This window comes from Pinus tabuliformis, chromosome 7 (assembly GCF_031772625.1).
Source record: "Pinus tabuliformis cultivar Carrire ecotype Pingquan chromosome 7, CPIR1, whole genome shotgun sequence".
Taxonomy (NCBI): Eukaryota; Viridiplantae; Streptophyta; class Pinopsida; order Pinales; family Pinaceae; genus Pinus; species Pinus tabuliformis.
In genome coordinates this window covers 954,745,481-954,764,488 of record NC_142293.1, presented here as the reverse complement: position 1 = coordinate 954,764,488, position 19,008 = coordinate 954,745,481, and the positions used below count along the sequence as shown (strand labels likewise).

Below are 19,008 nucleotides of genomic sequence, written 5' to 3'. Positions count from 1 at the left end.
GAGAAAACTCAAAAAAGAAGAGCATACAAAGGAGGATCTCGACTACATACTACACTACTACTTGGAAGAGGTTGACTTCAAGGGAGATTTGGGTGAGCTCATCTAACTGCTAAGATGATATCTACATTGGCAATGAGCCTAACGTCTTCATGAAGTGGGGATAAACCCACAAGCCTGGACTAACCTAGAATCGAAGCCAAGGCCACTATCTGTTTATCTCTTGGATTTCCTAGCAGATGGGAGCACTATAAAAGAGGAAGTGATCTCTCGAGCAGGTATTAGTTTAGGAGGTGGTTCGAGAGTGTAGTAACCAGGCTCAAGGGCCTCCTACACGTGTATGGCCAAGTATCTCTAGTCAATGTACTTGAAGAAAATGGAGAGGGTTTGTAACCCCCTAAGAGATAATGGTACTTCACACAAATCTTGTAGTAAATGGGGTAGCAGAAGATGAAACACATCTCTATTTCAACCTCTCGAAGATGGCATGACTACCAAATTCTATCTAACCAATAGAGTTGCCACTGTGTCTCCTCCCAAAGCCGATGAAAACCTACTCTAAACTAGCCCAAGAAAATACAAAGAGCATGCATCCAATGACGACAAATATAAGGAAGCTGGACAATGAGTTTGTCTCTCAGCTCCATGAAGTACTTCGTGTAAAAATCCATCTTTGAATATCATGTACCTTGTCGGTTAATCCAAGTGATCCATATGAATTTCTTATAGATGTCATCTCAAACAATCTTATTCAACTCTTTCCTAGTAGGTAAGAGGTGGCTGAAAGTTTCAAGAGAGTATCTGAAAGGAGGAATCTAGTCCATCAATATGCCCATAGATTCTAAAAGTCCTCAAAGCCTCCAACATTATTCTACTCATTGAGATCTTTTCAACTATTCAAAGATCATCGCAATTGAAGTCCATATGAGGAATTTATGCCTCCTGCAGGTTGACTTATGCTCTGACCAATACAATACCAAAAGGATGTCCAGTCAATGCTCGTTACTCACATATGTCTAGCTAGTCACATGTGGATTTAGAGAAGATTAAAAAGGTCCAAAACCCTAACCCTAATAGGGAGTTTGGACATGGAAAAACCATAACCTTAACCCTAGAAGGCTATCAAGACATGTTCAATATTAAGCTACAAGGAAAGAGAGGAGTTCTATTCATATTGTATTGGTTTACTATCCTATAGATGAGTAGAGCAAAGGAGCAGGATATTTGAGCAAAGCAAAGGATGTAGAAGACCCTGTAGCAACTATTCGAGCCATGGTGTCTACTGTAACTCCATTGTGAGTCTATATTTTTTTTATCTCACATTTTCGATTTGAGAATAAAAGAGCAAGGCACAATCCTCACCTTCTTGTTTGGTTTTTCCATATTGAGTTTCCCTAAGTAAATTTCATGTTCATTGTGTTAATATTGTGGTCATTGTATTATTGTAGCTTCTCTTTTATATTCTCAATTTATTTCGATATTTTAAGCACCATGCCTATAATATTACATTTTCAACATTAAATAATATAGGATAACCTCCTAGTGTTTTGCAATAACTTGTAAGACCTATTGTGGCAAATTGTCTAGTGGAATATCCAAAACAATTTACTAATCATATTGTTATAGAGTGGTTTTCTTTGGCATTTTCATGGAATACCTCAAGATTCACAAATCAGCATAAACAAAAAAGTATCAACCTCCTAGTGGTTTGTAAAAACTTGTAAGATCTATTGTGGCAAACTGTCTACTGGAATATCCACAACAATTTACTGATCATAATGTTATTAGAGCAGTTTCCTTCAGGTTTTTCATGGTACATTGCAAGATTCACAAATTGGTGTAAAGAAAGAAATCTCAAACACTAGCCATAATAGTGAGTATAGTAGCAATCCAAAAGACAACTCGGAGGAGAGATTCATAAAACATTCATAGAACTAGAAGAAAAAGTCTCTAGCATCTCTTGCAATATGGCAATACTAATATTAGCTCTAGAGAGCAAGTTCAAACTTTTTGAGGAGCTTGGTAGCTCTAACTCTAACGTTGGCTCTAATTCAAAGTGGAAAAAGTCGAAGTCGGGATTAATTCGGCAAGGGTCCAAAAGTTGAAAAACTCGGCAAAGTCGGGAGTTTTTCGAAAAAGTCGGCAAAATTAAAAAAAACACAAAATTATTCATTTTTTAAATTTTTTTTTAACATCTAGAGTATCCACAATATCAAATAAATGCATTTCCACATAAACATGTAAAGAAAGCTAATATATAATATGTATATGAAGTCTAGTGCTACATCACATATCAAAATAGTGAATCAACTCCTGAATTTTGAGTCCTGTCTGAGTCTCAACTCTTAAGAGTCAAAATATCAACAAAAAATATAATAAATGTACATCATGAGTCATCTAAAAGTCATCAAGTAATCACTAATCAGTCACTGAGATCCTCTTCCCCTTTTACGGGAATAGGGATATGGTAATTAGTAATTACTAATGAGGACTCGAGATATAGCATATATTCAATGGTTTGATTCAACTATTTCACCGTCCTTTTCTACAGCAGTTGATATTTTTGTGGTTGAATTTTACTCATCAAATTCATGCTTTCTGCTGTCCTAAACAGACCTTCATTGTAACTGTTGATCCTATGATACGATGAATGATTCAATTCCCTTTGACTTGGAATGGTTTTCCACTGGTTAATAAACTGTTAACTTGTTAAGTTTCTAGATCACAATGCTACGGCTTGTAGTTTTTAATAAGGAGCATTCAATAAATTTATATTAAGCATATTTTTGTGTTGATATTTGTGCTAAAGTGGAAGAGAAGGTTGTTGGTTTGATAATTGTTCATGAAAAGACCCCTTCGAGTTCTTTCTTAATCGAAAATTTTCAAACCCACAAAATTGAGAAATCAACCACCAGAATCCTTTAAAAGTTTAACGTGTGTAGCAGTAGAACCAATTCATGCAGGACTTTTGTTTTTAATATTTATAGGGAAATGAAAAGCAATAAACAGGAAAGGATTTAACATTGGATCTACCGGCAATGTTGAACTGGAACAGTTATTCAACGGTCAACCTTGGCAAATGCTATCAATCCGGGTCACAATTTGAATTTACGCCGGCTCCTCTCCACGCTTGCAAACCCTCGTTCTCTCGGTTCTCCACAGCAGCCACAGCGAGCAATGAAAAACGCACAGGCCAAAAACTAAACTGAAATAACCCTTTGCGGCTTTTTATCTGCCAAAAAAATTTCACGCCGATTTTTTCCATCGACTCACGATTTAATCGGGAGTATTTCGATAAAATCGTGATTTTTTCGTTTATGAAAAAATCGCCAAAAAATCGGCCGATTTAATCCTTTTGCTGAAAAAATCGCAATTTTAGGAATAAATCCCGATTTTTTCGGGACTTTTTCCACACTGCTCTAATTCAAAGCCTATAAATCAGGAAGAGCCAAAAAAGGAGACAAGGAAAGAGAGAACAAGTTCTAGCAGAAAATCTTCCCATTCTTTGTTCAAAGTGAAAGTGAAAGTGGCCAATGTACCCTATCAAGGTGAGATCAATGTTGTAAAGTCAAACTAATGGTTGCAATAACCAAAAGTTTATTTTAGTTTGCATAGCATAGGAGAAGAGCAAAAGATATAATTTTCCCCATTGAAGTTAAGAGAGCTACACCAAAACTTGCTGGGAAAGCCATATGGAGACACTTAGACTAGAGTTAGATCTGCCAATAATTAAGTGGGAGGTGTTGAAAACCTCATTAAATTCCATTTTTACCCTATTGGGTACAAAGAGGACCATTGGATCTATTGGCACTACTTCCAACAAAAGCAAGGGCAAATTGTGCAAATATACTCCATTAAGTTTAGAAAACAAGCCATTCTGTTGGGAGTATTTGCCAAGAACATGGATGTACTCCTTGATTATATAGGTGGTCTCCACAATGATTTGAGGCAAATGATGCTATTTGGACCTAAGATTATCAATGAAGCTTGTATACAAGCACAATATATGGACATGGGAAAGAAGAAAGGATAGAAAAAAGGGTCCAAGCAAATAGACCACAAGATGCCTCCAAGGAAGGGACGTAGAAGCGGAAAGGAAAGGGTAAGCATATAGCAACCACTATACATCAATGCAAAGATCCAAGAAACCAATATAACCATTATAACATTGATGGCATGGCAAAGATAAGTGTCAGAAGCTACATTTGGAGCTGTTGTAGCGGCTACAACCACCCTCCTAAATTTTTCCTTAGCTTCGTTTTGGAGCCTCCCTACCAACCATCCTGAGCAACATGTCTTGCATCGTCAAGCACATAGGCTTCAACTGTTTCATAGAGTCTTGTCAACCCGTACATGCAAGTTTGTTCCACCTCCTTCACAGGCTGCTTTCCAGACTTAGTGTCAGTTGCTGGTTGAGCAGCTCCCTCTGGGAATTGTGCAATTCTAGAGGGGAACCAGCCTTCCCTCCAGAAATTGCGCAAACCCAACTGGACACCCAGCTGGGCTCCAGAATTGTGCAATTCTTCCTGATAGTCTTCCTCTCAAAAATTGTGCAATTCATCCCAGGACAATTGCTCAGCCCAGAAATTGCACAATTCTGGGAAACAGTCCCCTGTTCCTCCCAGAAATTGTGCAATCCCTTTGGAATAGCCAGCCCTTCTCAGCCCAGGAACAACGCAGATTTTCATCCCAAGCTCGTAGACCGATGCATGTGCCTTCAGGTTGACCAGTTCCCTTCGAGACCGAGCAAAAATTGATTTGCATGCATGGACTATTTTTCCCAAGGAAGCATGCAAAGGCATCCCTAGATTTAGGGATCTTTTTTTAGCAGCTGGAGATTACTTGCAAGGATAATTTCAGAAACCTCCTGCCAAGTGTCGCTTTTCCTAGATTTGTGGCATGCAGGTCATAACCTCGATTTTATCAAACCTTATGAACTAGACGTTGCAGAGCTCATTCCTCGCATCGATCTTGCAACTCCAACATCCCACATCGCATCTAGGAGTCGTCGGCACATTCAGCTCAGTTGTTTCAAGGTAAGCCCGCTTCACATATCTTGCACTGCGTTTCTGTCGCTTTTTGTGTTTCGGCTTGTGTGAATGTTGTCTGCTTGATTTCTATGAACACTTGTTGTCGTTTGCATGCATGTTAGCTTGTACAAGCATCGTTTCAGTTTTCGTTCGCATCTCACTGTTGTCACATGCATGACACTGTTTTTGCACCAATAGTTGTCGTCGCAGCGACCCACTTCACACACATGCATGTGTCCCATTTTCTGAATCCTGCACTTACTGTTTGCATGCATAATCATTCACTCTTGTTTGCACTCATCTCATCATGCATTTAGACTTCTCATGTTTTCAGTCACTTGTCGGCCGGTCGGGCTGCCTTGGCCCGGACCATGCCTTGTCCGGCTAGCATTGCACATTTCCGGAAGCGAAGGCTCTACCTTCCCTCTAGAAACTGCGCAAGTCTAGCCCAACATCGACCTTCAGGCTTGCATTGCGCAATCCTTAGAGGCAGTGTCCTGTTGGCCCCAGAAATAGCGTAATGCAGTTTGCTGGTTGTATGTCACCGCTGACTGAAATTGCGCATTGCACAGTTTCAGTCCTCAGCAGGCCAAGCTGGACTATCCATTGCGCAGTTCCAGCAATCAGTCAGCCTCCCGACAGCCCAGACTGTGCCTTGCGCAGTTTTGGCAGTCAATCTCCTAGCCTCTTGGTGAAAATTGCACAATCTTCATAGACAGTCACACAGGTATGTTGCATGTTAGTCCTCCAATTTGTTTTGGTTTTCGACTGATAGATTGCTTGTCATGAGTGTTGCTATGTCTCCAAGTATCACAGGTGTTCATCTGCCTCTCAACAGTAGCACAGGTACAATGGCTTCTAGGAGAGCAGAGTCGAAGACACCGTTCAGAGCACGACTAGGGATGCAATCAATCAAGTGTCTATGAACTTGCCTATCTATGAAGACTTCAAGTTGTTCAGGGACAAGGATATCAAGATGAAATGGCGACAACGTCACAGTGAGTAGCAACAAAAGGTAGCACACTTGCATGCGACAAATGCAAGAGGAATGTTGTTGACAACGCAAAGGCGGAACAAAGTTGCAAGCTCAAGCAGATCCACTTGTGATGAAAGCAACTTTGGAGACTGAGGCTATGAGGCGACGATGCGACAAGAGGATCGCGCGAAGGCAGAGAGAGAGAGAGAGAGAAACAGAGGAGTTGCAGGTGCTCAAGAGGCAACTCAAGGAAGAATAGGAGCTGCACAGAAAAGAGAAGGAGTTGCAGCGGGAATAGGTATAGCAGGAAGCGCGACATGCACACACTGATGAAACGGCGCCCATACAGGTTATGGACCCATCCAACAGCTGGCGTAGAGGAGACAGGGTGAAAAGTGTTGTTGATCGCATGCAAAGGTGTTTAGGAGCATGGATGTCATTGTGCGCATGCATGCGTTCCCTCCCATTTGGAACACTCACCGAGGTGAAGACAAGAAGCAAGTCCGACTGGAGCTGAACATGTATTTTGACAAGTTGATGTGCATGGTCACCAACACACTTGGAGATCAGCACAGACACTATGCATGAGTATGTCGCTGGTCCAGTTGCACTCAAGACGATGATGCGCATGTTGTAAGACGAGTTGGACAAAGGAGCCATATCAGTGTACCCGAACTCAATGGAGGCAAGAGTTCACTTTCAACAGGATGTCACCATTGAGCACACGGACACCATCACGAACGACCAAGCTTGGCATCAGTTCGCCATCGTCGACCATAACGAGGATGTCGAAGAGTTGGTCTCACCACAACAGTCCGAGTGTTAGTGATGTCTTGCATGGCTTGCTCAAGCCATTTTGTCTCACATGGGTATATGTGCAGATTGTATGTAACGTCTTGTCAAGTGGAAGTTCAAGTGTCAATAGTTGAATGTAATAGTCATAGAGTAGTTGAAGAGTCATGAGGGTAGGCGAACAGTCACAAAGGGGAATGTCAAGGGTCACCCCACCCTTTGCTATATATAGTACCTCATAACTCATTGTAGAGGTTTTTGGTCAGCCAAGCTTCCAATAGGAGTATCTTAAAGAGAACTTGGACAGTATTGTAATGAGCCTTGGCTTCTCCACTATGCAGAGCTAGTATATCTCTTTGGAGGAGCAGGAAGCAGTGACTGTAACGTTCCGCTGTCGGAACTAGTGGTTGGTCATGGTTGTATTGTATGACTAGAACTTACACTTCTTAATATAACAGAGCCAACACGTTTCATGCATATGTCGTATTGTATTTCAACCAGGGTTGCAGGAATCGCCCCCCCCCCCCCCCCCGGATCCTAACCCGGAACCGCGACCCGTGCGGAATCGTTCCGGAATCTCCAAAAGAAGCGCGATTCCAAATTTGAGGTGGCGCGATTCCTGGTTTTAAAAACGATTCCTGCCATATAGGTTGCGTTGCCCCCGGAATCGCGCTTCGGAAGGCGATTCGGGCAAGAGGTGGCGCCACGCAACCTGCCCGGAAGCGCACGCCACCCGGGCGCAACCCGCACGCAACCCGCGGGGCAGCAAAATAAACATATTTTTTTTTTAATTTCATTTAAAATTTAACTTAACTAAGCATGAGGGGGTGGGTTAGGGTCAGTTTAGGGTGAGTTTAGAAAAGAATAAAGCCCCCATTCTCTTCTCATTTTCTCACTTTGAGTTTATGAGAGTTGGAGAAGAGAAGAGAGGAAAGGAGAGGAGAGCTTGGAGGAGTGAAGAAGGAGGAGCTAGGAGAAGGAGGAGGAGCTTGGAGCAAGAGCTTGGAGGACTTCATCTACAAGAGCTAAAGAGGTAAGTTCAAACCCCAAACTCCCTTGTTTTTTTGAAAAAAAAATTGTATTTTTCTCCTCCCTCTCCTACTCTTTCCCATTGTTTCTACTTGCTCCTTTATTTACAGGTTGTCCACCACCTATATCCATATTCCAAGATGGTGTTCTTTTGGCTTCTATGTATCATTCCACTCTTGGTTTTAATGATGGCAAGGGTGAGGAATAGAGGGGAAGAGGAAGGGGATGAACTTGGTCCTAATAGTAGTGACCCAATGTATGATGAGGAAGAAGGGTTTGAAGAGGAAGGGGATGAACTTGAAGGGGACACTGAAGCACAAGATGGGAAAGGTACATCAAATCCCTTGTGGAACTATGTGACCAAACTTGAAGGGGGAAAGGGTGGTGGATCTTACAAATTTTTGTGCCCTCATGGTTGTCATGGAGGAAAACCATATACGGGTTCATATACCCGTCTGAGGAGGCATCTTTGTGGGGTGCTGGACAGTGATGAAAAAAAGGGTTCTGTGGGGGTAACCATTTGCCCAAACATGTCAAGTGAACAAAGACAAAAATACATCCAAATAGAGATGGTTGCACAACGAAAAAACAAGAAACAAAAAACTCATTCTGAATCAAGTGCAACCTCTAAATTTGGTAGTTGCCCATCTCCTCATGGTACTTCTGCAACCTCTGGAGGTAGAAAAACAATAGGGGATTTCCTTAATGTTGCTGGGAGGGATGATGTGGATGGAAAGATAGTCCGTTTTCTTTGTGCTTGCGGTGTACCATTCAATGTGCTTCGCTCTCCCTATTGGCATGACATGGTAAAGGCCATCAATGAAGCCCCAAAAGGATACAAGGCCCCCAACTATGAGAAAGCTAGAACAGTGTTATTAGAAAGAGAAAAAGCTAAGGTTCAAAGAGCTTTGACACGTTTTACACATGAGTGGGTGGATTATGGGGTATCCATTGTATCAGATGGGTGGACAAATATTAGAAACCAACATTTGATAAATGTTCTTGGTGTTTCTTCTAGTGGTGCAGTATTTATTGCATCTCATGACTCCTCCTCCATCAGTGCAACTGCACAAAACATTGCAGATCTCCTATTGAAATCAATCAAAGATGTTGGTCCGAATAATGTGGTTCAAGTGATCACAGATAATGCAGCAAATTGTAAGTTAGCAGGAAAAATTATTGAGCGTACTCATCCACACATCTTTTGGTCTGGGTGCCTGGTTCACACATTGAACCTTTTGATGCATGATATTGTGAAACACAAAGATTGTGGGTGGATTGCTGAGGTTTACAGGAAAGGGAAGCAGCTCATTAAATTCATCACAGGGCATACAAGGGTAAACTACTTCTATGGCACTTACTCCAAGTTGCAATTGCTTAAAATTGCAAAGACAAGATTTGCTAGTTATTACCTCACCTTTAGGCGGCTAGTGAGGGTGAGACAAGCTTTAACTAATCTGGTGTGTGCTGAAACATGGGATGAAATTAACACTGACACAGATGGTGCTAATGCAGTCAAGGACACTGTTCTTGACAGTTACTTTTGGTCACAGGTTAAATATGTTTTGCAATTCACCAAACCAATTTATTACATGATCAAGTTTGCAGATTCAGATCGACCAGTAATTGGGGAGGTGTATGAGCAAATGGATAGCATGTTGGGGCAGATTAAAGACATTGTTGAGCCTAGAGATACCACCTTGTACAATTATATTCGTGAAGAGGTGCAAAACCGATGGGAAATGCTAAATATTCCATTGCATGCATTAGCATATGTTTTGACACCTAAATACTATCATCCATCATGGCTTTCAACACCAACACCTGGGGGGGGAAGCAGGAAAAAACCACACCAAGATAAAGAGGTTCACGAAAAATATATGGCTGCATTGAGTAGATTAATCCCTGATAATGAGGAGGCTGCATTGGTACGGAGACAGGTGAGCAACTATACGAGCAACACTGGTCCATTTGGGAGCATGCATGCAATTCAAGATCGAGAGCATTTTTCTGCTCTTGAGTGGTGGAACATGCATGGAGGGCCTACTCCACTTCTACAGAGTTTGGCATTGCGGGTGCTATCACAGGTGGTAAACACTTCTTCTGCAGAGAGGTGTTGGAGCTCTTATTCTTTCATCCACAGTGTTAAAAGGAACAGGTTGAATTTAGACCGGGCAGAGAGCTTGGTTTATGTTCATTACAACTTGCGATTGTTGTCCCATTACTGTGAAGATGCAAAGTCTAATAAAGACTTGTTGACTTGGGACAAGAATCCAGAGGAGCCCAATTTGGAGGATGGAGTGTTGCGACTAGAGCAATTAGAGGATGCTCTTATCCAGGTATGTCCATTGTGGTATGAATTTTCCAATTTTCCCTTATAAAGCATTTCTCTAATTCATGTTTTTAATTTTTTTGTTAACTAGTGTTTTTTTTTTTTGCATGAATTTTTTGAGCGATTCTAGGATGATGATGACCGTGTTGATATGCCACCACCCCCACCCCCATCTGGTCCCTTGGTTCCTAGGTTCCATGGTTCAACACCAACAGCAGGGGGTTCTTCTTCATCAGTTCCAGTGCCACGACTTACACAGGGACCATCTTCTTCATTGCCACCACGTGGAGGCCCGCCATCACGTTCTATTCGTGGTGGAAGGAGGAGAGATTAGTAGATATATTCACAATCTACTTCTTTTTGTCATAGATTACTCATTAGACTTGTAGACTTGTGAATTTGAATTTTGAACCTTTTTGGCTTGGCGGTGACCAAGTGACATATTTTGTAAACATTATTATTTGAATTTTGGACATGACAAATGTTGACAGTTGCTCACTTGCTAGATAAATCATAATATGCTCTATGTTTTATGTTTTATAATATGCTTAAATGTTTTATGTTTTATAATATGCTTAAAAATTTGATGTATGTTTGTAATAGCTAGAATATAGATGATTGTTGTACATACTAGTAACTACAATGGAATCATGGATGCCATATCTATCTTGATTTATGCAAAAATATGCATGTTTTCATGTCTTCTACAATTAATTTGGTATTTGGGATGTTTGTTTTGAGTATAAATGCAAAAAAATATAAAAAAATATATATATATAGCAGACGCTTCCGCGGACGCTTCGCTTCCTAGATTTTTGGAAAATGACGCTTCCGCGCTCCGCGCTTCCGCTTCGCGCTTCCGCTTCGCTCCCGCTTCGTGCAACATTGATTTCAACTATCTTGTTTACTCTAAATTATATATGTATTTGTTTGCTTACGCATGCATGTGTAGCTATTTTTTGTATATGTATGTATGAATCTTACTGAAATGTCTTGCTGGTTTAACCATCACTTTGGATTGCTAGCTTACTTGCCTTCCATGTTGTGATGCATCTTTGCTCGTGTGTTCCCATCTTAACTCTGTGCTTTCACAGGTTTCCAAGGTGCGCACTCACCTCACCCTCCGTGTGTTAGAACTGCTCATGCACCTTCCTTGACTTGCCGCACATGTCACACCCTTGCTACCAACAGGGACATCTTATTTGCCTCTGTGCGAAACACAGTCAAGGCAATACTGTATGACCCACTGCTGGAACTCCTACACCAAACGGTTTGGGGTCTAGTTGGGACTTTTTACCGGGGAGATCCCCTAACATGTTGGCCGGTCTAGCATCGTCACTAGAAGGAGGGCCAAATCTGAGTTCTCACATCTGTTTTGAATCTCTACATATCTATCATGACTAACTATAGAGTTTCTCTTCCAGAGTGTATGTCTTATGGAAACGACTTCATTATCTCGAAAAAGCTCTTCGATAACTTGTCACACAAAACATACGATGGTGGAGGCTACCTAGCCTTGGTTAGGCACGTGGTCGGCGTTGTAAGCTCATGCGAAACGCATGGAACCATTCAAGAATACATGACCTGCACGTTGTTCATCTACACGCTTCGAGGGCACCCAATGCACTGGTGTGCCACGCTGCCTAAAAAATCTATTCATTCTCTTTCTCATATGGTCGTAGAGATAGACCGTGCTTTCAATCACTTTAACCGTAAAGCACTCGACAAAGAAATTCTGGAATTACGAAAAGCACCCGATGAATCCATTGAACAATTTCACACACGCTTTTGTAATCTTGCATACCGATTTCCTGAAGATGAAATTGATTGGGAATTTCTCGATGGAAGATTTGAGTATCTTCTTTACATATCCGAAAATCTGCAATTCTTGAAATCATTCGAATCCCGCTCAACACACTTCGGTGATGGAGCTGCGCAATCACAGGCAGGCATAGTTGCTGTCACAAGTGACTGTCCGCCTTCACCTCATCAAACAGCTCCACCATCGTAGAGTGATGTGGGAGATTATGCACACACATCTGTTGAACTGTCACATCCTCCCACCCCACCTGCTCTTGATATCTGCGTAGATTTGGCTTGCAAGCCTATTGGTTGTCATGTGGATTCATTCCCTCAACCTCTATCCCTGCATTTTGTTGATCCTCCGGATTGTACTGTCTTGTGTTCTTCCGTTCCGGACTCCTCACCTGCTGTGAACGAGGATCAAGTTGTTGACGGAGTTGGTACTATGCAGCCAACCTGTGCCATCATTCATGATGAGTGTGTGTGGGAATCTAAAGAAGAACCCGCGGTGAAGGATGACTCCCTTCCAACCACGCCTCATCCACTTTATCCTGACATCCCTTGTGATTCTACCACTGCTGATTTCCCCTGTGAAAACTCATTTCCGAATGTTTCTACTTCCGATCATTCACAAGACACGTCGGATGTCAGCCTACCATTACATTGCGAAGAGGACACATCTTCCTCTGAAAATCCGTCCAATTTGTCATCTATCATTTCTGAAAACATTGAGGGTGAACATCCTTGCTTCTCATCTACCCCTCTGCCTGATTCATCAAATCATGAGGATGTCGACAAACATCCTGAATTTTCTGATCTTGGTTGTCGTGATCTCTCTACTTCTTCATCTGATCATGATGTTGATTCAATCGTTGTTAATTTGTCTAAGACACTGGTCTACAATGATCTATCTGTCGACGAAGTCAAAACCCCGCACACTATTGAGGCACTTCAGCCTAAGCTGATGGTTATGTTAGGTCCTCGCTGTCCTGAGGTTGGTTTCACTTCCGATCAGGAAATTGTTGAAACACTCAAGGCTCCTCATCACTCTCTACTTTGCATTGAAGATCAACCAAACACCCAGATTTCGCTTCCTCCACTCGAACTACATGATCCCATCGCTCATGCATTGGAGAAATCTTACGCAGCAAGCACACTTGCGCAACGTAAGTGATCTACCTTTCTCACGTCTTGCATGTCACAGTCAAGAGAATGCATACACTTAACATTTGCACGCAATGTAGCACAACACCATGACAAGTCCACAGATTGTATATCATGTGTTTGCACTCACTTATGTTTTGTGGACGCTTTTAAACTCTGAGTGTGTTTGTCTTCACTATTATATCTTTCATGTTTGTTGGTTCGCACAACTATCTTGTTCGTGAACCATACCTTCACCAACATGGGTCGATCGATGCGCCGATGGTTGCATTGGAAATATCACTTCACGTGATCAGGCCCATGCACTTTTAGCTTATGAGTAGGAGTAGTATTTGCTTTGAGTTGTTTGCTTGCATGCATGTTTGCTTCTTTCTTTGTGTGTTTACTTTGCTTGGATGTTTGTTTTCTTACTCGCTTTGCATACGCATTTGCTTCTGCTTCTTGCTTTGCATTTTGTTTTGTTTGCTTGTTTTCATTCATACGTTAGTTTCGCATGGACCGTGTGCGACTCTTGAAACAATCCTGGGTAAGGTACAAGAGGACTTGTACAACTAGTAACATTTGGTTATCTGTTGTCCACTCTCTCATGGAGAACTTGTTACTTTCAGTCCATGATACATCAATGGAAAATATGTATTGTTTGAAGCGAACCTTGGTGAAAACACAACACTTGTGCGCGAACTAGTATCACCTACTCTAGTCGGTTGTTTTTGGGTTAATCCTTGTCAGCTCAAGCAAGTAGAGTAAGGTGAGGGGGAAAACCTTAACAAGCACGTCAGAGGTATATATAAACTACTTCTCTGAACGAACAACCTCTTCTACTTTCAATAAGTTGGGATCCCTCTTCCACCTCTGAAATGAATAAGTGCTATGCACAGTTATGAAAAAATGAAAATGTGAAAAAAAAAGTTTAAAAAAATGGAAAAATGAATAAGACGAAAGAATAGAAAGGCTTCCCGCGCAGAGAGGTGATACAAGTAACTCCGCTAGGGTACTTACCAGGCTCGCTGGCAGCAGAGCGATGCTTGTGTTCCTGCGTGACTCCGTCGGGGTACTGTCCAGGCCTGCTAGCAGTGGAGCAACACCAAAGATGAAACTTAAACTCTGACGACTATACTGCACTAATATACCCCTCATCCCCAATTCGAAACAACTGTGTTAGCTTGGCTTGGAATGTGTGTCGACCAACCAAGAGCTGGGCAGATGCTACATCTTACGATCAAGAAAGTGTGGAAACCAAGACGAACAAAGAACTGAACAATACTTCCGAAGGTGTTAAACTTTCTTTTCATGAACAAGGTCCATTCAGAGAACTGGAGTTCTACCAATGTGTCGCCAAGTGTTGTAGCGGCTACAACCACCCTCCAAAATTTCGCCTTAGCTTCATTTTGGAGCCTCCCTACCAACCATCCTTAGCAACATGTCTTGCATCATCAAGCACATAGGCTTCAACTGTTCCATAGAGTCTTGTCAGCCTGTGCATGCAAGTTTGTTCCACCTCCTTCACAGACTGCTTTCCAGACTTAGTGTCAGTTGCTGGTTGAGCAGCTCCCTCTGATAATTGCATAATTCTGGAGGGGAACCAACCTTCCCTCCAAAAACTGCGCAAACCCAGCTAGGCTCCAGAATTGCGCAATTCTTCCTAACAGTTTTCCTCTCAAAAATTACGCAATTCATCCCAGGACAGCTGCTCAGCCCAGAAATTGCGCAATTCTGCGAAACAGTCCCCTGTTCCTCCCAGAAATTATGCAATCCCTTTGGGATAGCCAACTCTTCTCAGCCCAGGAACAACGCAGATTTTCATCCCAGGCTCGTAGACCGATGCATGTGCCTTCAGGTTGACCAGTTCCCTTCGAGACCAAGCAAAACTGATTTGCATGCATGGACTGTTTTTCCCAAGGAAGCATGCAAAGGCATCCCTAGATTTAGGGATCATTTTTTAGCAGCTGGAGATTACTTGCAAGGATAATTTCAGAAACCTCCTGCCAAGTGTCGCTTTTCCTAGATTTGTGGCATGCAGGTCATAACCTTGATTTTATCAAAACTTATGAACTAGATGTTGCAGAGCTCATTCCTCGCATCGATCTTGCAACTCCGACATCCCACATCGCATCTAGGAGTCGTCGGCACATTCAGCTCAGTTGTTTCGAGGTGAGCCCGCTTCACATATCTTGCACTACGTTTCTGTCGCTTTTTGTGTTTCGGCTTGTGTGAATGTTGTCTGCTTGATTTCTGCTTGTTGTCGTTTGCATGCATGTTAGCTTGTACAAACTTCATTTCAGTTTTCATTTGCATCTCACTGTTGTCACATGCATGACACTGTTTTTGCACCGACGACCGTCATCGCGGCAACCGGCTTCACACATATGCATGCATCCCATTTTTTGAATCCTACACTTACTGTTTGCATGCATAATCATTCACTCTTGTTTGCACTCATCTCATCATGCATTCAGACTTCTCATGTTTTCAGTCACCCATCGGCTGGTCTGGGCTGCCTTGGCCCGAACCATGCCTTGTCCGGCTAGCATTGCACATTTCCGGAAGCGAAGGCTTTGACTTCCCTCCAGAAATTGTGCAAGTCTAGCCCAACACTAATCTTTAGGCTTGCATTGCGCAATTCTTAGAGGCAGTGTCCTGCTGGCCTCAAAAACTGCGCAATGCAGTTTGCTGGTTGCATGTCACTGCTGACTGAAATTGCACATTGCACAGTTTCAGTCCTCAGCAGGCCAGGCTGGATTGTCAATTGCGCAGTTCCAACAGTCAGTCAACCTCCCAACAACGCAGACTATGCCTTGCGCAGTTTTGGCAGTCAGTCTCCTAGCCTCCCGGTGAAAATTGCGCAATCTTCACAGACAGTCATACAGGTATGTTGCATGTCATTCCTCTAGTTTGTTTTGGTTTTCGACTGACAGATTGCTTGTCATGAGTGTCTCTATGTCTCCAGGTATCACAAGCTTTCATCTGCCTCTCAGCAGCAGCACAAGTACAATGGCTTCTAGGAGAGCAGAGTCGAAGACACCGTTCAGAGCATGACTGGGGATTCAGTCGATCAAGTGTCTATGAACTTGCCTATCTATGAAGACTTCAAGTTGTTCATGGACAAGGATATCAAGATGAAATGGTGACAGCATCACAGCAAGCAGCACCATCAGCAACAGCAGAAGGTAGCACACCTGCATGCGACAAATGCAAGAGGAAGGTTGTTGACAACGCAGAGGCGGAACAAAGTTGCAAACTCAAGCAGATCCACTTGTGATGAAAGCAACTTTGGAGATTGAGGCTATGAGGCAACGGCGCGACAAGAGGATTGCGCGAAGGCAGAGAGAGAGAGAAACATAGAAGGAGTTGTAGGTGCTCAAGCAGCAACTCAAGGAAGAACAGGAGCTGCACAGACAAGAGAAGGAGTTGCAGTGGGAACATGTATAGCAGGAGGCGCGACATGCACAAACTGATGAAACTGCGCCCATACAGGTTATGGACCCATCTAGCAACTGACATAGAGCAGACAGGGTGAGCAGTGTTGTCGATTGCATGCAAAGGTGTTTAGGAGCATGGATGTCATTGTGCGCACACATGCAATCTCTCCCATTTGGCACACTCACCAAGGCAAAGACAAGAAGCAAGTCCGACTGGAGCTGAACATGCATTTTGACAAGTTCATGCGCATGGTCACCAGCACACACTTGTAGATTAGCATAGACAACTATGCATAAGTATGTCGTTGGTCCAGCTACACTCAAGACAATGATGCGCATGTTGTCAGACAAGTTGGAAAAAGGAGCCATATCAGTGTACCCAGACTCAACGGAGGCAAGAGTTCGCTTTCAGCAGGATGTCACCATTGAGCGCACGGACACCATCACGGACAACCAAGCTTGGCATCAATTCGCCACCGTCGACCATAACGAGGATGTCAAAGAGTTGGTCTCACCACAACGGTCCGAGTGTTAGTGATGTCTTGCATGGCTTGCTCAACCCATTTTGTCTCACATGGGGACATGTGCAGATTGTATGTAACATCTTGTCAAGTGGAAGTTCAAGTATCGATAGTTGAATGTAACATTCATAGAGTAGTTGAAGAGTCATGAGGGTAGGCGAACAGTCACAAAGGGGAATGTCAAGGGTCGCCCCAGCGTTTGCTATATATAGTACCTCATAACTCACTGTAGAGGCTTTTGGTCAGCCAAGCTTCCGATAGGAGTATATTAGAGAAAGGTTGGACAATATTGTAACGAGCCTTGGCTTCTCCACTGTGCAGAGCTAGTATAACTCTTTAGAGGAGCAGGCGGCAGTGACTGTAACGTTCCGCTGTCGGAACTAGTGGTTGATCATGGTGGTATTGTATGACTGGAACTTACACTTCTTAATATAAGAGAGCCAACATGTTTCATGCATATGTCGTATTGTATTTCAGCTATCTTATTTACTCTAAATGATATATGTATCTGTTTTCTTAGGCATGCATGTGTAGCTATTTTCTGTATATGTATATATGAATCTTACTGAAACGTGTTGTTGGTTTAACCATCACTTTGGATTGCTAGCTTACTTGCCTTCCATGTTGTGATGCATCTTTGCTCGTGTGTTCCCTTCTTAACTCCGTACTTTCATAGGTTCCAAGGGGTGCACTCACCTCACCCTCCGTGTGTTAGAACTGCTCATGCACCTTCCTTGACTTGATGCACATGTCACACTCTTGCTACAAATAGGGACATCTTACTTGCCTTTGTGCGAAACCGCGGTCAAGGCAATACTGTACGACCCATTGTTGGGACTCCTACACCAAATGGTCTGAGGTCTAGTTCAAACTCCTTACCAGGGAGATCCCCTAACATGGTGGCGGGGTCTAGCACCGTCAACAGGAGCCAAACCCAATGGCCAAGAAGAAAAAAAATGCCCGCAATGGATTTGGGCAATCAGGTAGACAGGAAGATTGTCTACACTACAATGCAAAAAGAGGTGGAACATTATTAGCCTCCACCCCAAGGAAGAGAAAGAGATGACTAAGCTATTTTATTCCAAAAAACTATAGCCTAGAAAGGATGTTCTAAAGATGTGCATTAAGCTTACAAAAACCTTGTAATATCCCAAAAACAAAGGCAGATTGTCTCCTATCATGGTAGTAGACATCAAACACCTTCCGGTGAAACCAAACCTGTTGGAGCCAGTAGTACAATTGCAGTAAGGACTTATGGTGCTTTACGATGTGGCAGATATCCAACAGATGATGTCATGCTTGATTTGAAATGTATGAGTTCTGCTAGAGAAGGTGCACCCTTCAACGACAAACTTGTAGAGTGGCCAAAAGTACTTGTGAAGAGGGCAACATTCGAAAGACTCTTCTAAGTACGTTTAGCCACTCTGCTACTTACTTATCCTTAAATGACAGGAATTTCATTTCACCTAAGGAATGTTAGATATCTAGATGGATCCCACAAAGTAACCAAAAGTACTAACGAAGAGCTCAAGATGCAGAGTAAGCCAAAAATTCCAGTACAGTTAAAAGATCCATTTGCAGATTGATGTCGAAGCAGCAAGATATTACTTTTATAGAGACCTAAGGCAACTTCCCTCGAACACTTAAGATTATTAATGTTAACTAAATTGCTTTCTGATATTGATATGTGGACGTTTAATATAGTCAAAATTAAGCTAAGGAAATTCACTCAACTGTACAGGAAATTTTCACACCTCAACATTAATTCTAGTTTCCAGGTCAACAAAATGCCTCCTACAACGGCAGATGGAGCAGTGAAGTAGCAAAGCGATAAAATCTGTAAAACCATGGCAGTTGTCCTATTTTCTGAGAGCTAACAAACAAATCCTCTAGATTACCTAATTATAGCACAAACGAGAGCTTTTAAAAATGATGATGTTTAGAT

At 42.5% G+C, this 19,008-nt stretch overlaps 1 protein-coding gene across 2 annotated transcripts in view; it reads right to left on the bottom strand.

Moving 5' to 3' along the window:
• The window catches only part of PYD1 (pyrimidine 1), a 29,613-nt gene that overhangs the window by 9,178 nt on the left and 1,427 nt on the right, over nt 1-19,008 (bottom strand). The gene's annotated exons all lie outside the window — the stretch shown is intronic.